Below are 22,383 nucleotides of genomic sequence, written 5' to 3' on the forward strand. Positions count from 1 at the left end.
GAGAGGCTGAGAATGTGAGAGAACGAGAGAAAGAGAGAGAGAGAGAGTGGGAGAGAGAAAGAGAGAGAGAGGATGAGAATGTGAGAGAACGAGAGAGGAGAGAGAGAGAGAGAGAGAGAGAGACAGAGAGAGGATGAGAATGTGAGAGAACGAGAGAGGAGAGAGAGAGAGAGAGAGAGAGACAGAGAGAGGCTGAGAATGTGAGAGAACGAGAGAAAGAGAGAGAGAGAGAGTGGGAGAGAGAAAGAGAGAGAGAGGATGAGAATGTGAGAGAACGAGAGAGAGACAGAGAGAGGATGAGAATGTGAGAGAACGAGAGAAGGAGAGAGAGAGAGACAGAAAGAGGCTGAGAATGTGAGAGAACGAGAGAAAGAGAGAGAGAGAGAGAGAGAGAGAGAGAGGCTGAGAATGTCAAAGAAAGAGAGGATGAAGGAAAGAGCTTGAGAGAAGATGAGACAATAAGAACATTAGAGAGAGATGGGATGAGAAAGACAGAGAAAGAGAAAAGAGAGAGAATCCTACTAGAGAGTGAGAAAGAAAGAAGGAGAGGGGTTAAGGGAGAATGAGGGAGAGACGTAGAGAGAATACGAAAGAGAGAGAGAGAGAGAGAGAGAGAGAGAGAGGAGTAGAGAGGGGATGAGGAAGGGGAAAAAAGGAAAACGGGACTCGAGGGGGAGAAGCGTGAATGATGAAGCGATGAATTTATGCGAGCCACGTCCTAATAACGGTTTTAGCCGCACGCGTCTGTTATTAATTTAGTGTAGCGTTATAGTGCTGCGCAGCAGTGGGTGGATTTCCTTCTCTTTTTTAACAGACGGGCTATTGGATGATCGGAGGAAGCGAGAGAGAGCGAGCGCGCGAGAGAGGGAGAGGGAGGGAGAGAGCCAGAGAGACCGAGAGAGAGAGAGAGAGAGAGAGAGAGAGAGAGAGAGAGGCTGGCACATGATTGTAATGATGATGACTGAGGCTGAGTGACGGGGCTGCGCTGGACGGGCGACTTAATTTGGGACTAACAATCCAGGTTAAGGAGGCTGCCGTCTCCTATATCCACTAAACTGGCGGAGCCGAGCGGGGGAACTTAACGGCACTGCCCAGCGCGGAGACCCGGCAAGAAAGGCAGACGGCTCGGCTTGGGTGAAATGAGGAGACGGGCGAGAGAGAAAGAGAGAGAGCGCGCGAGAGAGCAAGATCTCAGTGCTGAAAAGGTAAGAGACAGAGAGAGAGAGAGACAGAGAGAGAGAGAGAGAGAGAGAGAAACACGCTTCTCTTTCGCGTTGAACGTGACCCGGGCTGCTACCTGATAGCCCTCGTGCGTTGCTGTGTTTTGGACATCGTGGTTCCGTTCATGCGAACATGGGAAGGCAGCAGCAGGTCCAACAGACTGCGTTCTGCAGCACACCCCGGATTTCATAACGAGGAAACAAGTGTGGCATATAAAGCACCTGCCCACCGCTCTCCTCTTCTCCTTTATGTTGTTTATTTATTTATTTATTGCTGACAGTGGAATTATATATATATATATATATATATATATATTTATATACCGAGCGGTCAAAAAATAATGAGCCCAGCCCACAATGCAGAGAAGACGTCCAACATATGCGCATAAGTTCTGGATAGAAATGCGTCGGGAAACTGCATGGATCATGAAGGGACTCTTACTGAAATTGTGTGTGTGTGTGATCTTGAGAGGCGCTGGGGGTCTTTTACTTCCACGCTGGCTGAGACACGGAGCCTAAAACAAGTTTGGTAGTCAGTTATGTCCTGCTGCTGCTGCTGCTGCTGCTGCTGTTTATTCCTAGCACGTCTCTGTGGAACCAGCAGCCTAATGCTGCTCTTGGTACGGGGGGGTACTTCTGCCTTAACACCCACCTCCCCTATCTTCTTATCTGGGCTTTCCAGAGGCCGTGACGAGCGACACGGTATGGTCGATATGGGAAGCCGTGGTCGGATCTTGAGCTCGACAGGGAGCGAAAGGCTGAGCTGAGTCCCACAGCGTGACTAACGGCTACGCGGGACCCGAGTCCCCTGAGGGGAAGCACGGCAGAAGTTAGCTAGCGCTAGCAACTAGCTAACTGTTAGCCGTTGGAAGTTAGTGCTAGCTAAACCTTGAGGGAGTGACAAGACAGTGTTTCCTGTGACTAATGTCTGCTGTGGCCTTGGGCTTTTAGGGTGGACGATAATTGAGTGTGTGTACTCTGTAAACTGTAAACTGTGTGTGTGTGTGTGTGTGTGAGAGAGAAAATACAATTTCGTAAATTACCTAGTGCGCCCAATCGCGCCACGTCCGCTGCAGATTTTCCAAGACTACTTTAAGCTACTTTTAAAAACAAAAGATTATATAAGAGAATATTTGTGAGTCGCATTGGCTATTTTCTTTTAACATTATTGTATATATTTTATTTTTTATTGTGTAAATCCCAGCTATCAACTAGTAGAATTCTGTCTGGCGACAAACATTTAGCTAGCTAGCATGTGCCGACAAGCGAGGCAGCTGTGGGAGCTATCGAATTTATTATATCATATTTATTATATATATCTCATACCAATACTACAGAAGCCAAAATATGCCAAAATACACCTATTATTCATCCGTTGTGTCTCATTTTACATAACAAAAGCATATTGAGTTTGGTTGATGGAAGAGGTTAGGACTACAAGCAGAAATTGTAAATTAGATTTGATATAGACCCAGTCTGTACCCTCCTATATTGCTGCCTCCATTTACCTTTTTAGTGTGAGACAACGAGATGTGTGCTGGCCAACAGCAATGTCCAACAAGGGGCCTCGCCTCACTAACTAGGCCCTCATTGCCTCACAGGTGTAGAAGACACAGCTAGTGCTTAATGTCTGGCTGCATACCTCAGAAAGGATCAGTTCAGGGGTATTCTAGGGTGAGTCTATTGCCACCACTGGCTCCACACACCGAGAGCAGGCCTAGACCCTAAACAGAAGGGGAAATTCTGCCATTTTCTCTTTCTCTTCTTCAGCACACGTCATTAACAGAAGCAGATGAAGTGGGAACGTTCGGATATATCTTCATTCTGAATATTTATTCAAATGGAAATGACTGAATCATTTTATCACTAATTGAATGCTGCATTTCTATCAGAATGTAGAAAGAACATCTGCTCCTATCCGAATGCTGGTGCTGGAGCTTTTTGTGCCGGCAGTTGTTTGAAGGGTTTAAGAATTAGTTTTTAGTCACCCTCCTTTCTTTCCTCCTTTCTTTCCTTCTTTCTTTCCTTCTTTCTAGTCCTGATTTCTTTTCCTCTCTTTGTTTCTATTATATTCTATTATCCATCTTTCTTTCTTTCATATTTCTTTTTTCTATCTTCTGTATCATTATTTTTGTCTTTCTTTAGTCAGGGAAATTCATAATGGTAATCAGTTTTGTCTTTTTTTTTCTTTTTTCTCTTTTATTTTCTATTATATTATTATCTATCTATCTTTCTTCTATCTTTCTTTTGCTATCTATCTATTTATCTATGCTCTAAGTTTAGTCTATCTTTCATTTTCCTTCTATGTATCTTTCTATTTTTTATCATTCCATTTTTCTTTTTTCTATCTATCTTTATTATCTTTCTTTCTTTATCTTTTTATCTATCTGTCTTTTTCTATCTTTTTTATTTATATATTTCTTTTTTATCTTTCTATCTATCTTTCTTTTTTCTTTCTATAGTCCTATCTTTTTCTGCCTTTCTTTTTTTTCTATCTTCTTTTTATCTCTTTCTTTTCCATCTATTTTTCTGTCTATCATTCTATCTATCTTTATTTTTCTATTTTTCTTTTTATCTATCCTTCTATCTGTCTTTCTTTCTTTCTTTCTTTCCTGCTTTCCTCTCTTTGTCCTTCTTTCTCTATGTTTTTGTTTTTTTTCCTACCTCTGTGTGTGTTAGTGGCTTTTTCCCACATGGAATACTCTCTCTCTGCTCCTGCTTGTCGCTCCTCACCTACGTATGTCCTTTCCTTCTCCCTTTAGTTCTCTTCCCATAAGACTGCATCATGTTTCCAGCTCCGCTAACGCCAAGGGACACTGTCTTAGCTGTAAACATGCAACATGAGTGCACGTGACCAGTCTCTCGCTCTCTCTGTCTCTCTCGGGTAGTGGGGTACTGAATCCTTTATTTGCTTACTCTCTCTATCTGCACAGGCACTTCCTATACACATCATATATACACTCTCTCTTTGCCAGTGTGACACATGCATCATTTAAGCCCAACAGTTGGTGTTTTTTTTTTTTTATTATTTCTATGCACTGAAAATGACTTTCAAATAAGGATCCATGAACGTCAGCTAGTTTAAATGTATGATCATAACATGAAATATACTTACACATCATATGGAGGTCCATTTATCCAATACCCTATACATTGCACTGCATATTTACCCATTTGTTTGGTACCACCTCCCCATCCCCAGGTTTACTGCTCTTGCATCCACCATCGTCTGAAAGGAAAAAAAAACGAGAGGATGACGTGTAAATAGTGGATCCTTGTCCTCTCGCCAACAGTCAATCCTAATTATAGCAAGAGATGTTCGCAGTGGCTGATGCCGAAAGACTACGGGTCAATCAGCGAGCTCTTTGTAAAGACAAAGCTACAAATGTGCGAGCCTAATTACCTCATCTCCTCGCACGTCTCTGAGCGTTCAACACAGCTGTTCAGGGTTTGGGAACATATAGTTTAGGATCCATGCAATTTTCCTACGTTTAGATTCCTATCTTTCCCTTTCTTTTTCATGGCGCCAACCCATTTCTCTCTATCTCTGTGCGTCTGTCTCTCGGTCACTGTTTCTATTAAGATAATGACAGTGGAGCTTTGTTTAGATGCTAGTGGTTAATGCAACACTGTCAAAGCAATACCCCCCCCCCCCCCCCCCCCCCGAGGACCATTTATGTTGTGTGTTGAGTGCAGTCTTATGGGACCATTTTCCAACCTTTAATTGTCATTCAGAATTGTGAACAGAAAAGTCTGTTTTCCCCACTGTGGCTTATATACAAATGTTATATGTAAATGAGGTCTGTTCTGATTGGCAGCTGGTGGTATAATTTGCCTCATTCAGAAAGCAGTCCAGGCTGAAACACTCCTTATGACTCCAACATGAAGGGAATAAGCCACACTGCTGAATAGACAGTAGGGCTGTCAACTTGGCACATAAATTAAATTCAGATTTTCTCCTTGTTTGTTTGTCAAAATTTCAAGTATATTCAAATTTGAAATACATTATTGCTGAAGAAGACAGCATAACTGCAGTAAACAGTGTTTTTCTAAGACAGCATTATGTGTCCTAAATCCATAAGTGGGCACTCATAAATATCAAGCCTCATCAAAAGCACACAGTGTCAAAAAACCAAGTGTTCTCAGTCTGGAGTGTTGGGGTGGTCATCTAAAAAGAGGTGGGTTTATTTGTATGTAGTTTAGTTTAAAATCTCAGTGGCAGTCGATGCAGTGGCGAATTACTGCACTAATGAAAGTTAAGAGGTAAAAGTCTTGAGAATGATTCCAGTTAGCCACACCTAACTAAAACTACATATTAGTCATGTTTATTTTCACAGTCATGTGAAAAAGTTAGGACACCCCATGAAAACCTTATATTTTTCAATGTATGGACATTTAATTCAAACAGTACTGAGAAATGGGGTAATAAAACTACACCAATAAAACTAAAAACTATTTGTAAAGTGTAATTAATAGAAATGCAAATGGAAAAGTGAGGACACCCCCACATTTTCTACTACTTTAAATGCCAAAAATTAAGATTTTGAAAGAGCCTGTCTTATTAAAACTTCAGACATTTAGTTTGGTTTGCTATTGTTTGGTAATGTGAGTGTTTCACCATGGTAAGACACAAAGCTTTCTGAGATACAGAGCTCTCTGAGGCCTAATCTTAAATTGTCATCACTGGATCTACTGGTAGCTCTTTCACAGCTGAAGTCAAAGTACGACATCTACCATCAGAAAGTGACCACACGTTTAATTTTCATGGGGTGTGTACAAGAAGGAAACCCTTGCCATAAAAAAACAGCAATCAGAGCAAGAGTAAAGTTTCCAGAAAACACCTAGACCAAGACCAGGACATCTGGAGTAATGTCCTTTGGACAAATTAAGCCAGATTTAAATTATTTGGACATAGTACCAGAAGACATGTTTGCCGTAAACCAGACACAGCATTTGAGCTCAAGAACCCACATCCCAGCTGTGGCATGAAGCATGGAGATAGAAATGTCATGGTTTCTTTTCTTCAGTAGGGCCGCTAGGCACTCTTTGGAAAATGTGAGATCATCTGTCTAAAAACTAAAGCTGAAACATCACACAACTGAAAGAATTCTGCATGGAGGAGTGGGAAAATTGTTCTTCCAGGTGATGTCAAAGACTGTTAGATCATTAAAGGGAATGTCTAACCGCACTTATTTCAGCCAAGGGGGGAAATATCAGCTATTAGGACATAAGGTGCTAATGCTTTCCTCACAAGTAAATTAATTACATTTTACAGATTAAGTCTCTGTGCCATTCACAATGAAACTACATGCCTCCTTAAGCGCCTCCCTACTTAAGAAAAGCTGTGAAAATCTGAAATACTTGTTGATTTGCATGGAATTAATATGACCTCAGGTTATTTGTCTGTCGCTGTGTCAGTAAAATATCTTTTCCTATGTCTCTGCTCCAAAGTGGGCAACATAGCGAGAAAGCCCTGGTTTTCAGTCAGTGACTGAATACGGAGGCAAATCCTTAACAATAAAGGTTTTAACAGAGTTTGTAATTCGCTTCACCCTTTCTGAGTTGGGTTGAAGCTTTGACATTAGTTGCTCGATGGTCTTTTGGTTGGCAGCAACAAAAAGCACCTGGTTGTAGTTGCTGCCAGTGAGAGCCACATTGCTTCCATAGGCTAGCTTTTGATGCAGCGGGTGCTGGTCGCATTTCTTGCTCATCCACCTTGTGCCTCTGTTATGTGCACACCACAGACTGTCCGGCGTGGCACTTCTGCACTTCCAAGTTCACCCTTTGAGCCCTATCTTACACCCTGCACAAGGTGCGTCGCGATGCTCATTGCTGTCTTACACCCTGCCAACAGTCTATTTTCACGCCTTCCGCCTACGTCGTTTAAGTAGCAGCGGTGCTTGCGAATATATCTGCGCCGATGGGCGTGGTCTCAAATGAGGTGTGTTCAGGTACATTTCTAGTGTATTGCTATCTTGGCAATGGGAAACACAGGTGCGCCACTGACTGAAAACAACTTAGGCAGATGTCAACAGTCAGATGTTCCTTGCGTATCTTGGCAGTGAATTGCGTGCCCATCGTGCGTACACCCCTGCATGTTATGCACATATGGACACGCAGCAGTGCACAAACACATAGCACATTTGGCAGCTATGCAAACTTTTACATCAACAATAAACAGAATACAAAATAAAATTACATTATTGTACAGGCGAGGCGCTCCACATCTTCAGCCTACCTTCCCAGACCGTGCACGCCATTGAAACAACAATCCACGGGATCCATGGCAAGTGACACGCTGATTGTTTTTTTTCAACCCCTGTTAATTAATGAAACACTGTGGAAGTGCCTGGATTTCTGCCTTGATTATAAATACATATGGTCTGATCATTAGCTAAGTCACAATTACAGACTAACACAATCATATTTAACTAATGACACACCAGAGGTTTACTGCTCATGTCTTCTATTGAGTCACAAATCCACAGTAAACCCTTGAATTTAATAACATGTAGATCCCCCTTTATCAGCAGTCACCTCCACCAACCGTTTCCTGTAGCTGCAAATAAGATTAGCACCTGAAAGAGGGAATTTTGAGCCATTCCACCTGAAAATGTGTTTTAGCTCATCAGTATTGTTGGAATGCGATGCATGCACAGCTTTCTTCAGAATAACAATATAATTTTGACTAGGAAAAACTTCGGACTAGTTTAAATGCTAGTTTTGACTTGTGGTATTGTGCATTTAAGATATGTGCAGTTTTAGATCTCTTAGATATCTTAGATAATTTTAGACAGCTACAGTTTGAGTTTTGACTAATAATAATAATATTACTGATATCTAAATGAGAATTACATTGTAGATATCTGAAATTACATTTTGTACTAGTAAAAAGTAATTTTTGTGACTGACATTTTTACTAGGAAAAATATAAAGATATTTAAGATATTAATATAAGATATAAAGACATAGAGATAAGAGAGTGGAACTCTATGTAAATCAATAATAACATCACTAGTCAGAATTACATTACAAGGATGTAATGTCATCTTGGCAATGTGACTAGTCAGAATGACTTTCTAAATCCTTAGATCTGATCTGATATCATTATTAGAAAAAATTATGTAGTTGATCTCTGAAATGGGAGTTTCTGCTAGTATATATATATTTTTTCATTTTTGCTTTTTTGCATATACTATCCAAACTGAGTTTTGTGGACTTGTAGACCCTGCGTCCTCATGTGGGGACATTACATTTCTGCTTCTCTGCACCATATTTTTAGCCTTTGGTCTCATATAAGGACATTTGTTTTTTTGGGTTTTTTTTTTGATTTTCGCAAAAATGACTAAGTTTAGTTTTAATTCTCATAGGTCCTACTAATCCCAAATAGGATAAATTAAAAATGAAGTATGTGGACTTAGGCGGCAGATTTTAATTACAGGATTTTACACAAACACAACTCACGTTACGCACCAAGTGTTTACCTGCCTGTTTTACCAGAACTACATGGTGCAGTTAGCAGTGTGCCGAGCCCAGATTGGCACCGATAAAGACTCTATTCTCCCTTTTACAGGTCAGTGAAGCATTACAATGATTCTGAAACTGTTATTGAAGGTAAACATTTTACATAATGCTGCTTTAATAAGTAGCATATATTAAGAAATGGAAATAGCGAAGGAAACAGTAGGTTCACAGTGTTGGAATATAGAGGATATAGAGGAATATAGAGGAATGTTCATTTTCCACACTTTCCAGAAGCAGGTGTAGGAGATGAGAAATGAAACAGGGCAGAGGAAGCATTGTCTTTGTGTCTGACTGCAGTAGGGAGTTGTTAAGTACAAGGCAGTTGTAGAACTTTTTTTTTTTTTCTTCCATTTTTGCAAAAAAAGTCTCTCTGGTGGTTTTATATTGAGGACAGCGGAGCAGGAAATAAATCTCTTCCTCAAGCTCTTAGACACTATTGCCCCCCCCCCCTCTCTCTCAGTTGGTATGAACGCTGATGTTCATTTCGTCTCTCTCGCTGCATCCCTCTCTTTTGTCAGCCTCTGCCGAGCGGCCATGTTGCTTGTGTCATCAGGGAGAGAAGACGGAGGGGAGAGAGACACGGAGCCTTAGGGTGTGTGTCCTCACGCTGACACACACACACACACACACACCCCTCCTCTTTTTTCTCTTCCGTTCCCATCCTCCCTTCCCTCTCTCTTTCTCGCTCTCCCTCTCTCTATGTGACAGCTGGCAGTCAGTAGGGCATAGTGGCCCTTGCCAGCACAGGAAAGACTTTCACCAGTGCACAGATATACACCCGAGATGTGTATACACACTCACATACGAAACATACAAACACACATACATACAGATTATCAGTACGGTTACTAATATTTGCCATTGGTAGCCATTGTTCTGTGCAACTCTACAGGTCTTATTATACTGGCTTACATTAGAACTCTATGACTTTCTAATGAATGCATTCAGCTAGAGGCTGCACCCATCAGATGTGCAAATGCACACACACACCTTGTCTAGTTCCTGTAGAGAAGCATTGCCAGTAGAATAGGACTTTGTCTATTGACACCATGTCTAATGCCAGATGTGGGCTAGAGGGGTTTAAAGGCATTGAGCTGGGGAGCAGTGTTTCTGTGTTTTCTGGGATGATGATGCTCTATTCCTACTGCTCTTACATCATCAGTGCTGAGTTTGTGCTGAATATAAGCCCATGTAGCACTTTGGGATAAATGTTTTAGGTTGGAAAAATATTCAGTAATAATAAAATACCAAAGCTAAGTGTCAAACTACCTCAAAGTAGCTGACAGGGTTACACAGGCTCCTGCTGAGTATCAGCTGATACCAGTCCAATCTTTGTATTTTCATAGAACAACATAGCTTGAGGAAGATGTGCTGCCAGAAGGGACATTCTGAAATAATATATTTCGTTTTTCTAGCTTGCATCTTAAAATGGCAATTTTATTGTGTGTTTAGTATCTAATAATGCAATTTAATCCGCCTTCATTATCTTGTGACGCTTGTGTCTATTACAATATTTTTGTAATAGACAATTAGCTACTCGTTGGTCTGCAGTTTATATACAGCTATAACTCAGGAGTGAACAATGTGGTTTTGATGGCATGGCATCAAAACATGGAAAAAAAGACATTCCTTATACAAAGTAAAACCCTAGAAATGCATATTTTACAAGCTTACATGTTCTACGGTAACATGGTTCCGTACTGCAGAGAACTAAACTGATCTGTAAAACTGCTTTGTTAATTTATTTAAAAAGCACCTCTAAAACTGATGCGCTTTAGATTGGAAGGACTGGAAGTGGAATCATTAAAATCATTAAAATATATTTAGATCAGTTCATGACATTCCTACTATTGACTATACCTTCCTCAGCCTCTCCTAAGGGACATGCATTTTCGTCTATTCATGAAAAAAGCTATAAATGATCAAACCTTGGCATCTGAGCACAGCTTAGTGGGTAAAGAGGGGGCAAGGGCAATGGGTAAAGAGGGGGCAAGGCAGCACCTGACCTATATGAACATTTTGTGGCTAATACTGATTTCAGAGGGATTAAAACTTACATACAATAAGGCAATGTAGTTGAATAAATATGAATACAATGTAGTGGATAATATCATAGCCTAATAATATCCCTGTTTTAATTAATTAAACGGGCAGTCCCTTGTGTTGTGGTCCCCAGTGGCCCATCTGTCTAAGGCTTTGTAGCAATGCCTTAGAGGCAGGCTAACATTAGTAGCAGTCACAGATTGTTGTTTAGTGAGTTAATGTCAGTGAAAAAGGAGCAGCGTTGATCATAATGCAATTTTATATCTGTCAGTTCCCCAACCTGTGTATGGATATACAAAATATTGGAGAAATGGCAGCCCAGAAGGCCAGTATGGTGAGAAGGTTTTCAACCAAAAATTGGACCTGGTTTCTCTAAATAAATTAAAACAAATACAGATATTAAATTCAGACAATATGAATTCAGACAGACTGATCAGGTATCAGTCTATAGGAGGGCTGTGTATTGCCCTGGTTGCAGTTTGGTACATTGTGTTACTGTAAACAAGGCGATATATTGCGATTGTTTTAAAATTTAATTTTAAGAAAACCATCATGAGTATGAAAATCATATCCATTATAACCATCATATTCATAAAACCTGTGTAAAAGTTGGTGTTTTATGCTGTCAGAACGGTGGAATCTGAAGGCGTATGAGTATGACACGGCTATGTAGTGGTCGGGGTTTAAAACCAACACAAAAATAACCACTGTCTGCTACCAGTCTGTTTTTGAGAATCGATACAGTATTGCAATACATAATATTGTCATTTTAATATAAATTAATAATTTCTTACATGCTTACACACAGTCAAAAGTCATTACTTGATCATTACTATTTTTGGAACATGGCATGGCTTTATTTTACATAAATAAATGTTCACTCTCTTAACTTAACGTTAGCTAGTTTAATCTACATTTCTCTAGTCTCTGCTCTCCCTGTCTTTATTTCTCCCTTCGGTCAAGTGTGTAGAAATAGGAAGACTGGGTCCACTGTCTCTGTCGTTTCAAATGAAAAACCTTCTGCAGAGTTTTGTGATTGCAATTTTATGCCATTTCATAAAAGTTTGAAGCAGCGACGGCAGCACTTTTGTGGGCCTCTGCTGCAAAATATACGTATAAGAGACACTGTAGAGTCTTGTTTCTTGTAGCTCTGTCATGGAAAATGAAAGCAGTGCAAATAATCCTTTTGTATCAAGCAGCAAAAAAGCTGATGTGATTGATGTCATTTATTTTATGTGATGTGAGTGTTGCGCATGTTCACATCGCGATGGCGATGCGGAAACCATTGTGCAGCCCTAGTTTTTATCTAAACATTCATGATGAACAGTCATTTTAAGGGCTTTTTATTTATCCTAAGGGAAGCTTTCTCCTAGACACCCAAGGTAACAGCTTAGCCCCCCACCCATAAATCTCTAGCGATGCTCCTGCCAGAAAGTGTGTATCATTGCACCCTAATTATTGTGATGTATTAGATATACTGTATGTTATGTCTCTTTACACAGGTATTACAGCATTACGTTACTCTGAAGCTCTGCCAGGACTATGCAGAGGCGTACAGACTCATTCACAGACGCAGACACACACACACATCACCCTTTTACCTTGGCAAATGGAGCATGGCGGATCATAGCAGCAGTGGGCAAAGCTCTGACATATTGAAGGGCTGGATTGTAACATTGGATTTGGATGTAAAACTGTGAAACAGTACAGCTGTTAAGATGCTTAACCACACACACACACGCCCTCAACCCCACCGAGCGGATTAGGACCACCTGCCATGAGGGTGGACAATGCGGTCAAAATATAACATCACAATATTTGAAGACATAGTCATAATACACATATACTTCACAAAAAAAAAAAAATAAATGCATGGCATAAAGAGACGATATGACCAGCTACTTGTTGCTATGCAGTTTATGCGGTTGTTATCGTTTACAGGCTACCACTGCCTGAGACACACACTGCTTTTATTTTAAAGTAGTCCCTTTGTAAAACACTACTCAAGGAAAAGTAGACGGCTTAAAGGTTCCTTGGTGGCAGATGCGCTTGTGAATTTACCGTATTTACCCTAATAGCGTGTACCGGGATTCTCCATGCGACTTCCTGCACCAAACATTGTCCATAAACCGTGACGGTTCAGTACAAATACATGTACCATTATAAGAAGTACAGTAGTAAAGTACTTGTACACCCGTGCTGCCCACCACTGTTGGCTGTACTAGTTCTTTTATCCATGCAGTTGTAGTGTTGTTTGAAAAAATGCTGATGATGCCCATAACATACTCAGAAAAGCGTGTGACGTAATTCATAGGGAGGAGTCAGAATACTTAAGTCGACATTTGGGTTTCTAACAGCAATGAGCTTCTCTCCAAGTTCTCATATTGAAGCATGATGACTGATGGAGTCAATTCCAAGAGTCGCTTCAACACAGTTTTCAGGCGAGTAGATCTGGCAGAATAAAAAATGCAATATGATTTAAATACATGGTTTTTGATGGACAGTCATATTACATGTACATTTATTATTACATCTTTATAATGATATGACCTATTTGACCATAGCATGGCAGTTTTGGGAGCTTACACTAAGATGAAATGAATTAGCTGACTGTCAAAGTCTAGCTAAACTGTGCCTTACTGTACTGTCAGCTTCTGTGGGTGATTCCAGCATAGGTTATTTTATTTGATTGAAAAAAAAAATTCCAATAGAAGAGTGTCCTAGTAAGGAATCACACTTAGTGATGTCCTGGTCTGATCTAGTGTATAGGGATCGGGGATCGGGGATACAGGTGTATTTGAGAGGATCAGCTATATTTAAGCCTGATCCAGTTCCAGTCCTTTGTTTTTACTCTGGTTTACCCGCTGGCGTCCTCAAGGTGACATTAATGTACGTTATTCGCAGCCTGCAGCTGTGAGAAACGTTCTCAGAAGGTTTCAAAGCAGTATATGGTCTGTAGTGTTGAACTATCAGTGGAATATCTGTAGTTTTAGTGCATTGACTGAGATTGAGACGCTTTTCTCCCAGACATTTGCTAAATTCTTCTGGGCTAATAAACTCCTGCCATGCTTGCTTAACTAGTGGACACCTTTCATTTAAAACCAGCACTATTTTAAGAGGTTACACACTATACAATCTTCATTTTTATCAAAAACTGCCAATCAAAATAAATAAGAATTTGACATTATAGAAATTGGTTGCTAAAAACAAAGATTTAGGATGAATAAACAGCTTGTGTGGCTGTTCTTTATAGAAACACAAAGATTAGCTTGTTGTTAGTTAATACTCCGCATTAAGGTACTCAGATCGTAACTGAGGTACAAAAAAAAGCTTTTCCCTAACCCTAATCACAATAATAACAATGTATCTTCTACCCCTAATCTACTATCAAATAAGAAAGATATACCTCCAAACTCTCTTTAAACAGTGGGAATGCAGCACTGGACCTGCAAGCTTGGACATTCTGACCTCCCCCTGCCTTTCTGAGCACAACCCTAATTAATTCAACAACTCCACTACGAGGAGCACAGCACACGCTTAGATTAAGTTAACATGCCGTAGGCCTCCTGCTGTCTACAGGGCCAGCTCTCGAGGTCTTGAGGCTTTTTGCTTTAAATACTATTTTTCTCTTAAACGGGCTGAAAAGCAGCCGCACGGTTCATCCCGACTTGTCGTCCGGCCCATTGAAAAATGGCAAAATTGCACAGGCAGTCCCATTTCCCTGTTACATTTAGACACAAGGCTCCAGGTTGGGCTTTTGTTGTTGATTTGATTGCAATGCTTGTTTCCCCAGGCACTTATTTTCTTAAACCAGTTTTATTTTTTTTACACCAATTTGTTCTCCTGTCCACGCACTCAATAGTCCTTCAGATTTCCCCTTTCAGCATTTATATCAAAGTATATGCAGCGTGTATTATGTAGCTTGATGTAGAATTGATGTAAAATCGATTAACTAATTTCCCAGTCGCACAGTATCTCTTGAATCCTGGGCGGTTGCGAGCAAAAAGGTCTTGCTCTTGCTGGGGTTTTTTGGAGCGGCAGAGAACATTGGATTGACTATTGTAGAGCAGAACCGGCACAAGGCTGTAATTGACACTGATTTTCCCCTTAATTGTGGTGTAGCTGATGAGACAAGTAGACTCTCGACAGCTTTTGTAAGTTTGTGCTTTTTATGAAAATATAAACTGCAGAACTGAACAATCAATGGACGTGATCATTGAGCTGGACAGAAATAAGGCGCTGCTAAGGCCTATGGTCAGCATGTTCATGTGTGGCACAACTGGCTCAGTGTTGACCCTATCATCGGTGTGAGCATATTAGGCCTAAATTTCAATTACCTTGCCTGCTCTGAATGGGCAGAATGGCCCTAACCCAGATCAGATTGGGGACAAAACTGGATGTGGACATGCCTAATCACAATAATAACATCTAATAGATAACAGTGTCCCCCCTAACTTACTAACACGAAAAGGTAACCCTCCAAATCCCTTCAAACAGTGGAAATGCAGCACTGGACGGCAAAACTTTCTCTGGGTGGGAAAGATGACCCTCTCTCCCCCCATCAATGAGTGTGATGCTCGCCAGTGCAGGAATCTGGTAGTTGAGGTAGCAGCATTGACTGCTAAGTCTTCTCCAAGCATTGCGATTGGCTTGCTTTTTGTGTCTCTAAGGAATGACACGCTAGCCTTCTCCTCTGATTGGCTCTTTTCTACCCTCCTTGTTTCTCACTATGCCCCGCCTCCCATGCCTTCCATTCCCACAAAGCTTAGTTAACTGTATAGATGATAAAGATTTATTTAAAGATCCGTTATGCTAATCATCAACCACTTCAGCGCATTACACAGATTGCGTTTGTAGAAAAAAAAAAAAAAAAAGCAGCCGGCGTGTAGTAAAAACATAGTTACATGTAGTTAGTTAGGTGTCAGCCAATTTGATTTTTAATATTTGTACATTTTATTCATTTATATTATAAAACATAGTTTTTTATAGCCTTTTGCAAGTGCATTGTGTTTGTTCTAACTTATCCACAAACTTTGGAAAGTTTTTTGCCAGTGTTAAATCAACACTATAAGTGTATAATTATAACAATGTAAGCCTTGATTCAACACCAACAGATTATATAGTGATACATGCTGTATTGCAATATTACACTAAAATTGATGACCAAATTAGTTGGCAACTAAATTATGAACTTTTAATGTGTACTTCTACTTCGCAAACAGATCGTGTCAAAATAAAAGTCACTAGTACAAACTTAAAGTAACTAAAAAAAGTAATTAAAAGTAACTAATACAAATAAACAAACAAACGGTCAAAATAAAACTCACTAACACAAACAAACAGGCCGTGTCAAAATAAAAGTCAGTAATACAAATGAAGGAGTAACTCAAAATATTTTCAAACTGAAAGCTAAAATTCGTGTCTCACATTGATCTCTCTCTTTTGCTGACGTGAAAAACTATGGGAAAACAAATAAAGGTTTTACATTTTTGGCAAGAAAAAGTCTACAAGGAAAATCTTTTATTTTATCAGGAGTTTTAATTCAAACAGTGAATCTTTGAACAAGGTATTGATCTTTATTATCTTCATTGTTACTTAGCAAACGCATAACACAACCTCAAGCTACTTCAAAATCTGGTATATCAGAGTTATGTGGTTATTGACCGATTCAGAATCTGAATAATTGATTATTCATTTCAATAAAGGATAGATTAGTTGACTCATTAAAATACGTTCATCAAGTTTGTGGACGCAGTTTATCCCTCAAAGATGTATCAGTCCTATTAGGCGTCTTGCAGCCGCTTGAAAAGGTGTATGTTGCTCATGATGTCATTATTCAGTAGTCAGCACCATGCCTGTGTCTGAAGCTGGATTTATGAATGGCAGAAATGTCTTGTGGTCGACAAAAGTATTTTTGCTTGGACCAAACAGATTTGTCCTGTGTACGCTGTCGCTGGATCCTCTGAATAACAAGGTCATTAACGAGTCAAAATATTTGAGCATTGCTACATTTCAGAAATAGTCATTTCAGCTGTGCCATTTCTGCTGTCTTTTGTGTTTTGTTTCACTTGTGGTCTTAAGAGCAGCATTGGTGTGTATATGTGTGTGTGTGTGTGCAAGAGAGAAAGAGAAAGAGAGATAGAGAGAGAAAGAGAGAGAGAGAGAGAGAGAGAGAGATAGAGACAGAGAGAGAACCTCTGGGCCAGATTATGGCACTGCAGGATGCTGGACCTGTGGGAAAGATTACAAGCACACACACACACACACACACACACACAGGATTATACTTCCAGACACACATTACTAGGCCCTTTCACCCAACCCCAAAAACTAACCTTAACACATATTTACATAATACTGACCCTACAGTACTGACACTACATCAAATATGTAAACCCCTCCCCACCAACACCCCACATTACAGCACACAATGCAACACCCGATTAAACACACACACACACACACACACACACTCTGACAATGCACAGCCAGATTAGCGCAGAAGAGCGCTGGAAAAGAAGATGAAGCTGGCCAAACTGACCAAGCTGAGGGATACACAGTGTTGGGAGACGCTTTATACTGATCTGAGGCCTGTTTTATTGCGGCTAATTCCAGGATTTAGGTTGGAAAAGCTGGGCAGAGATAAGCACTAAAGGACGTCTGTCTGAATGTGGGGGGCTGGGGCCGGTGCTGGAGCACATGGGACAAGTTGAGGACGAAAGAACGGAATGGATAGAGAGTATTCGAATAAATCCATATGTATAGATAACAGTTCTCACAGCATCATACAGTATCCATTTACCAAACCAGAGGGTTTGGAGGGTTAACGATTCAGACTATTTTTAATCTGCTCTGATTAGAAAGGGAACCTTTCTTTCTAGCATTCCTCTTTTTGTTCTTGAAGGGCCTGCATTCAGCGGCATACAAAATACTGTACACTCCCATCAAAATTCCTGTAACTGTGAATAGCCGAGCGAGTAACAGCAAGGTTAGGTTTTTTTTTATTTTTTTTTTTATCTTTTGCAATTCAGGCCACCCTGAATGGTTAGTACATCCTATTTGGCAAGTATCCAAGCTTGTAAACCTTTTGGTAACACTTTACTTGAATGATCAATTGTAGATGCCTGGTAGATGCTCACCTGATATTCAACTGAATTTCTCTTAAATGCAACTGAACTCTAAGTTGAATATTGTCTATTGACGGTAACTTTACACCTAACCCTTACCCTAACCTTAACCTTACCTCTTTTAGGGCTAGGTTTATGGTTAGGATTTAGGATTGATTCAAGGTAAAGGTTAAGGTTAGGGTTAGGGTTCGACTCAGGGTTACTATCAGGCAATCATTTACATTCAACCTAGAGTTCAGTTGCATTTCATACATATTTAGTTGAATGTAAGTTGAATGTCAGGTGATCATAGACCATCCGAGTACAGTGTTACCACACTTTTAGCTTTCAGTTCTTGTTATGGAAATTTTTGCACATTCGTTTTTGCAAAATGTTTCTAGGGTCTTGCTGCACTGCTCTTTTGCGGTCTGTCCACAAATTTTGTGGACAGTGTTGTTTAGGTTTGGGGACATGGCTAAACCTTCAGTTTTTGCCCCTTAAGGGTAGTCTGTTGTAGATTTTGAGGTATGTTGAGGATCATTAGGTAGAAATCATGGGTATCTAATTAAAAGCATTCTTCCCTATGTACCAATAAAATGTTCCCCATGCCACTGGCTGCAGCACAAGCTCAAAGTATGATTGATCGGCCCCCATGCTTAACAGTTGGAAAGGTGTTTTTGTCATAAGATTCTGCACCCTTTCTTCTCCAAATATACCTTGACTTATTATTGTTAGAATTCCTTTGAATAATTTTAATAGTAAACTTTGTGCTAAGAACATTAAAAAAAGGAACAGAAAAATATTTATTCAGGTGTCGCTGCACAGTAGAAAAGTGCTCCACCACTACAGAGTCTGCTAAATCTTTTGCAATCAAATATGGGTTTTAATTTGCCAAAGTGACATTTTCAAGCAATCCTTGGCTTTCCAGACCTCAGTCTTCACCTTCACTGGCCTGTTAACTGCCAATTATTTTTAAAATATGTTTTAATACGTATCTGGAAACTAAGATACAGAGACAGCCTATTTTGGAAATGAGCATTATATGAAAACCGATCATCTTTACTCTTATTCAGCCCACATCAGATTAGCTCCACCAATTTACACTGAAGTAATAGAGTGTTTCAGATGGACATTTTCAGGTTCTAAAACCTAATGTAAAGGTTCTTTACCAAATTAAAGGTTCCTTACATTCACACAGTGAAATTCCCTAAAATATAGTTCAGCGAAAAATCGACTTAACGCAATGTATCACATACTCCCAATGTAGTCAATCGGCCAAGACATATTTTATATCTGACGTGTGCATGTTGTTGTTTTTTTTTACAGTGGGGGATGCTAGGCTAGTGTTGCTAACAAACACACACACTTGGACTCACTTTCTAAGAAATCTCTTTCTAAGCCTTAATTTTAATTGCAGTTTTTTGCTACAACATCATTACAGCATTACATGGATGTGTTTTGAGTGGGTTGAGAGATTGTGACAGTCTAAGTCCAGCCCTTCGTATACTAGCTGCACACAAAATGCTCTAATGTCTAATGCTCTAAATGTCTCTAATGGCGAACGAAACAAATATGTTTTGCTGGGGGCCCTAGAACACCAGAAGGAGCGGGACATCATGTAGCCCCCTGAGCCCCCTCTACCCTATCAGACCAATATCACTGCTTCTGCTATTTTTTTAGTCATCACCACTAATTAATGATAAGCAATCCTTGATTTGATTAGCATATGCTGGTGTTGCAGGGCTCCACTTGAGGCTGTGACAGGCTTCACATTAACAGAACACATGCGCACACACTCAGCACATGGTTCCACTTAATCACTCCACTGCTGCTGAGAGAGATGCAGGGCTAGTTTATGAATGAGGGCCCATTTTTCTGCTAAATGAATCTGTGATCAGCAACATTCAAATACCTCTGACTTCATACGTCTCATAGTCGTGATGTGCACAGGTGCTCATATACTCAATAACCAATCAGCGAGCCAGTATTCATATACCGAAATCTTTACTCAGGTATTTGTTAGGTTTCAACATCAGGATTTATTACACATGCAGGCCAAACAATGATTTTATGTCATAACAGGACTGTAAAATGGAACGGTTTTTGCTCATACTTGTGAGTATGTATGCATATTCATCTACATTTTTTTCTTTAAATCATAAGTTCCTCAATGTGAGCTTGTTGCTTGTTGGTAAGGACGTGAATGAGACAGCTTGGTGTTTATGTTAGCTAGATTAACTACTAGGGATGCAACGATCTGGCTTTTCAGTTCTGATACAGATACATAAACTTTGCATATCGATACCATTGTTGAATTAATAAACTATTCAAATTAAAAATATAAAAGTCAAATTTCTTAAAAGATATTAAAATACATAAAATGCATCAGCCAAAACTAAAAAATAAGTAACTTTACTTATCAAACACACAAACAGTAATCTTAATTTTAAACAATGATTGTAATACAAAATAAAATCTAGCAGCTGAACCTGAGAATAAATAAGTACCTTGGTCAAACATACAGGCAGCAATCAAACATTGCAAACATGTAAACATTTAGTGCAGTCTTACACCAACAAATTAAAGTGAAATGATCGGTTCCATGGATTGGTCTTATTATCCGATACCCGATCCAGCTAATTTTGTTAATATCGGGACCGATATCTGATCCTAATATCAGATCGGTGTATCTGTATTAACTACTCTAGTGTTAACTACTCACAGTCTACACTACTACACTATCCATGTTGATTTAACACTGGCAAATTTGCAGTGTACTGTAGCTGGTAAATGTTAACTACTCTAACTTATATTAAATGTTAATTACTCTAGCTGATGTTAGTTAAATGTTACTACTCTAGCTAATGTTAGATCTTAACCTTAGCTGATGTTAGTTAAATGTTAACTACTCTAGCTGATGTTAGCTAGATGTTTACTACTCTAGCTGAGGTTAGCTAAATGTTAATTGCTCTAACTGATGTTAGCTAAACGTTTACTACTCTAACTGATGTTAGTTGGACAATCTAGCTGATGGCAAATGTTAACTACTCTAGCTGATGTAAGTTAAATGTTAATACAGTTGATGTTAGTTCCAGTTAACTTCTCTAGCTGATGTTAGCTAGACGTTATCTATTCTAGCCTATGTTAGTTAAATAGTATCTACTCTACCTGATCTTGGTTACATGTTACTACTCTAGTTGATGTTAGCTAGACATTAACTACTCTAGTTGATGTTAGCTAGATGTTAACTACTCTAGTTGATGTTATCCCTTTGTAAGTTTAGAATCACGTTTTTTAATAATGTAACACCAATTTGTTTGCAACTTTTTTCTATGTCAACTTTTGACCTTAAGAAATACATGAAGAGTGGGGCATAAATAAATGCAGAGATAAATGTAACCTGGAGATTTTATGTATTTACACAGAGTCAGGTACAGAATCTTCATGTGTCTCCATAGCAACATCATCCATGAAACCTGATAGTAATTGAACAGATATTCCCTCATTCTCTGGTCCTTTTTCATGTGTTTCAGTTCATGAACTTGTTTACTCATGTTTTCATATATTACTGTATTGTTTACAGTTAAGTTTAAATGTATCATGTTCTTGCAGGTTGACTGTATAAAATATTAATCTTGCTCAGAATGTTTTTTTTATTAATTGGCAAGCTTAATTAATCTCGCCTCAAGTGTCTCAAGAGATTTTTTTATCCTCTTCTAATTACAGTATATCATGTATGATTTCATAACTTTCGTTATTGTTCAAAAGTTAAACAAATATTGAGCAGAATATCCAACAATATTATGGTATCTATTATGGTTGGTAATATAAGCATTTGCACTGTAATTGTTGAATAAAAGATACTGTACAACATACTGTTGAAAAGCAGTGTAAAAAAGAAGAGAGGTCGCTGGCTGAATGTGTCGGTTAGTGTTTTTGGTTGGGCTGTGTAACAGCCCATTTGTCTTGTTTGTCATGAGCAATGTGAAATCAATCAATGTGTCGATCAATCAGTCTGCTTTTATTGAATGGTTTGCATTAAAAGCCACACACATGCACGCACAAGCTCTGCGTAATGCGATAAGATATGAGGGCTGGCTGTAATGGGATTACATTAGCAGATCACACTCAAAACAACACAGACAGCGGAGGGGTGGGGGTGGGTGGCAAGAGTGAGGAATCGAGGAAAGCTGAAACCAGTGTGTCTTGCTGAGAAGATAAGATCAGGTCCAAGTAAGTGATACAAGGGGATGAATAGGACACACCCATTCACACATTATACCCTGACCAACATATGTATCATATGAATTTGCTTAATCATTGGTATGTGATGGCTTGATTCATGTGTTACAGACCAGTGTATTGTGTATACAACCACATAGAAAATGTTTTCTACTTATCCAACAGACCCTCTAATCTTTTTGCACCCGAAATATTATCATGGTTCAATGTAGAACCATTGCTTATACTTAATGTTGCCCTAGAATGGA

At 39.4% G+C, this 22,383-nt stretch overlaps 1 protein-coding gene across 2 annotated transcripts in view; it reads left to right on the plus strand.

The window, feature by feature from the left end:
- The first annotated feature begins 721 nt into the window (after window positions 1-721).
- The window catches only part of flrt1a (fibronectin leucine rich transmembrane protein 1a), a 67,073-nt gene continuing 45,411 nt past the window's right edge, over window positions 722-22,383 (plus strand). For both annotated transcript variants that reach the window (XM_072693295.1, XM_072693304.1), the window contains exon 1: window positions 722-1,205. The gene's annotated coding sequence lies outside the window, so the exon portion shown is untranslated. The remainder of the gene's footprint in view (window positions 1,206-22,383) is intronic.

This window comes from Salminus brasiliensis, chromosome 1 (assembly GCF_030463535.1).
Source record: "Salminus brasiliensis chromosome 1, fSalBra1.hap2, whole genome shotgun sequence".
NCBI lineage: Eukaryota > Metazoa > Chordata > Actinopteri > Characiformes > Bryconidae > Salminus > Salminus brasiliensis.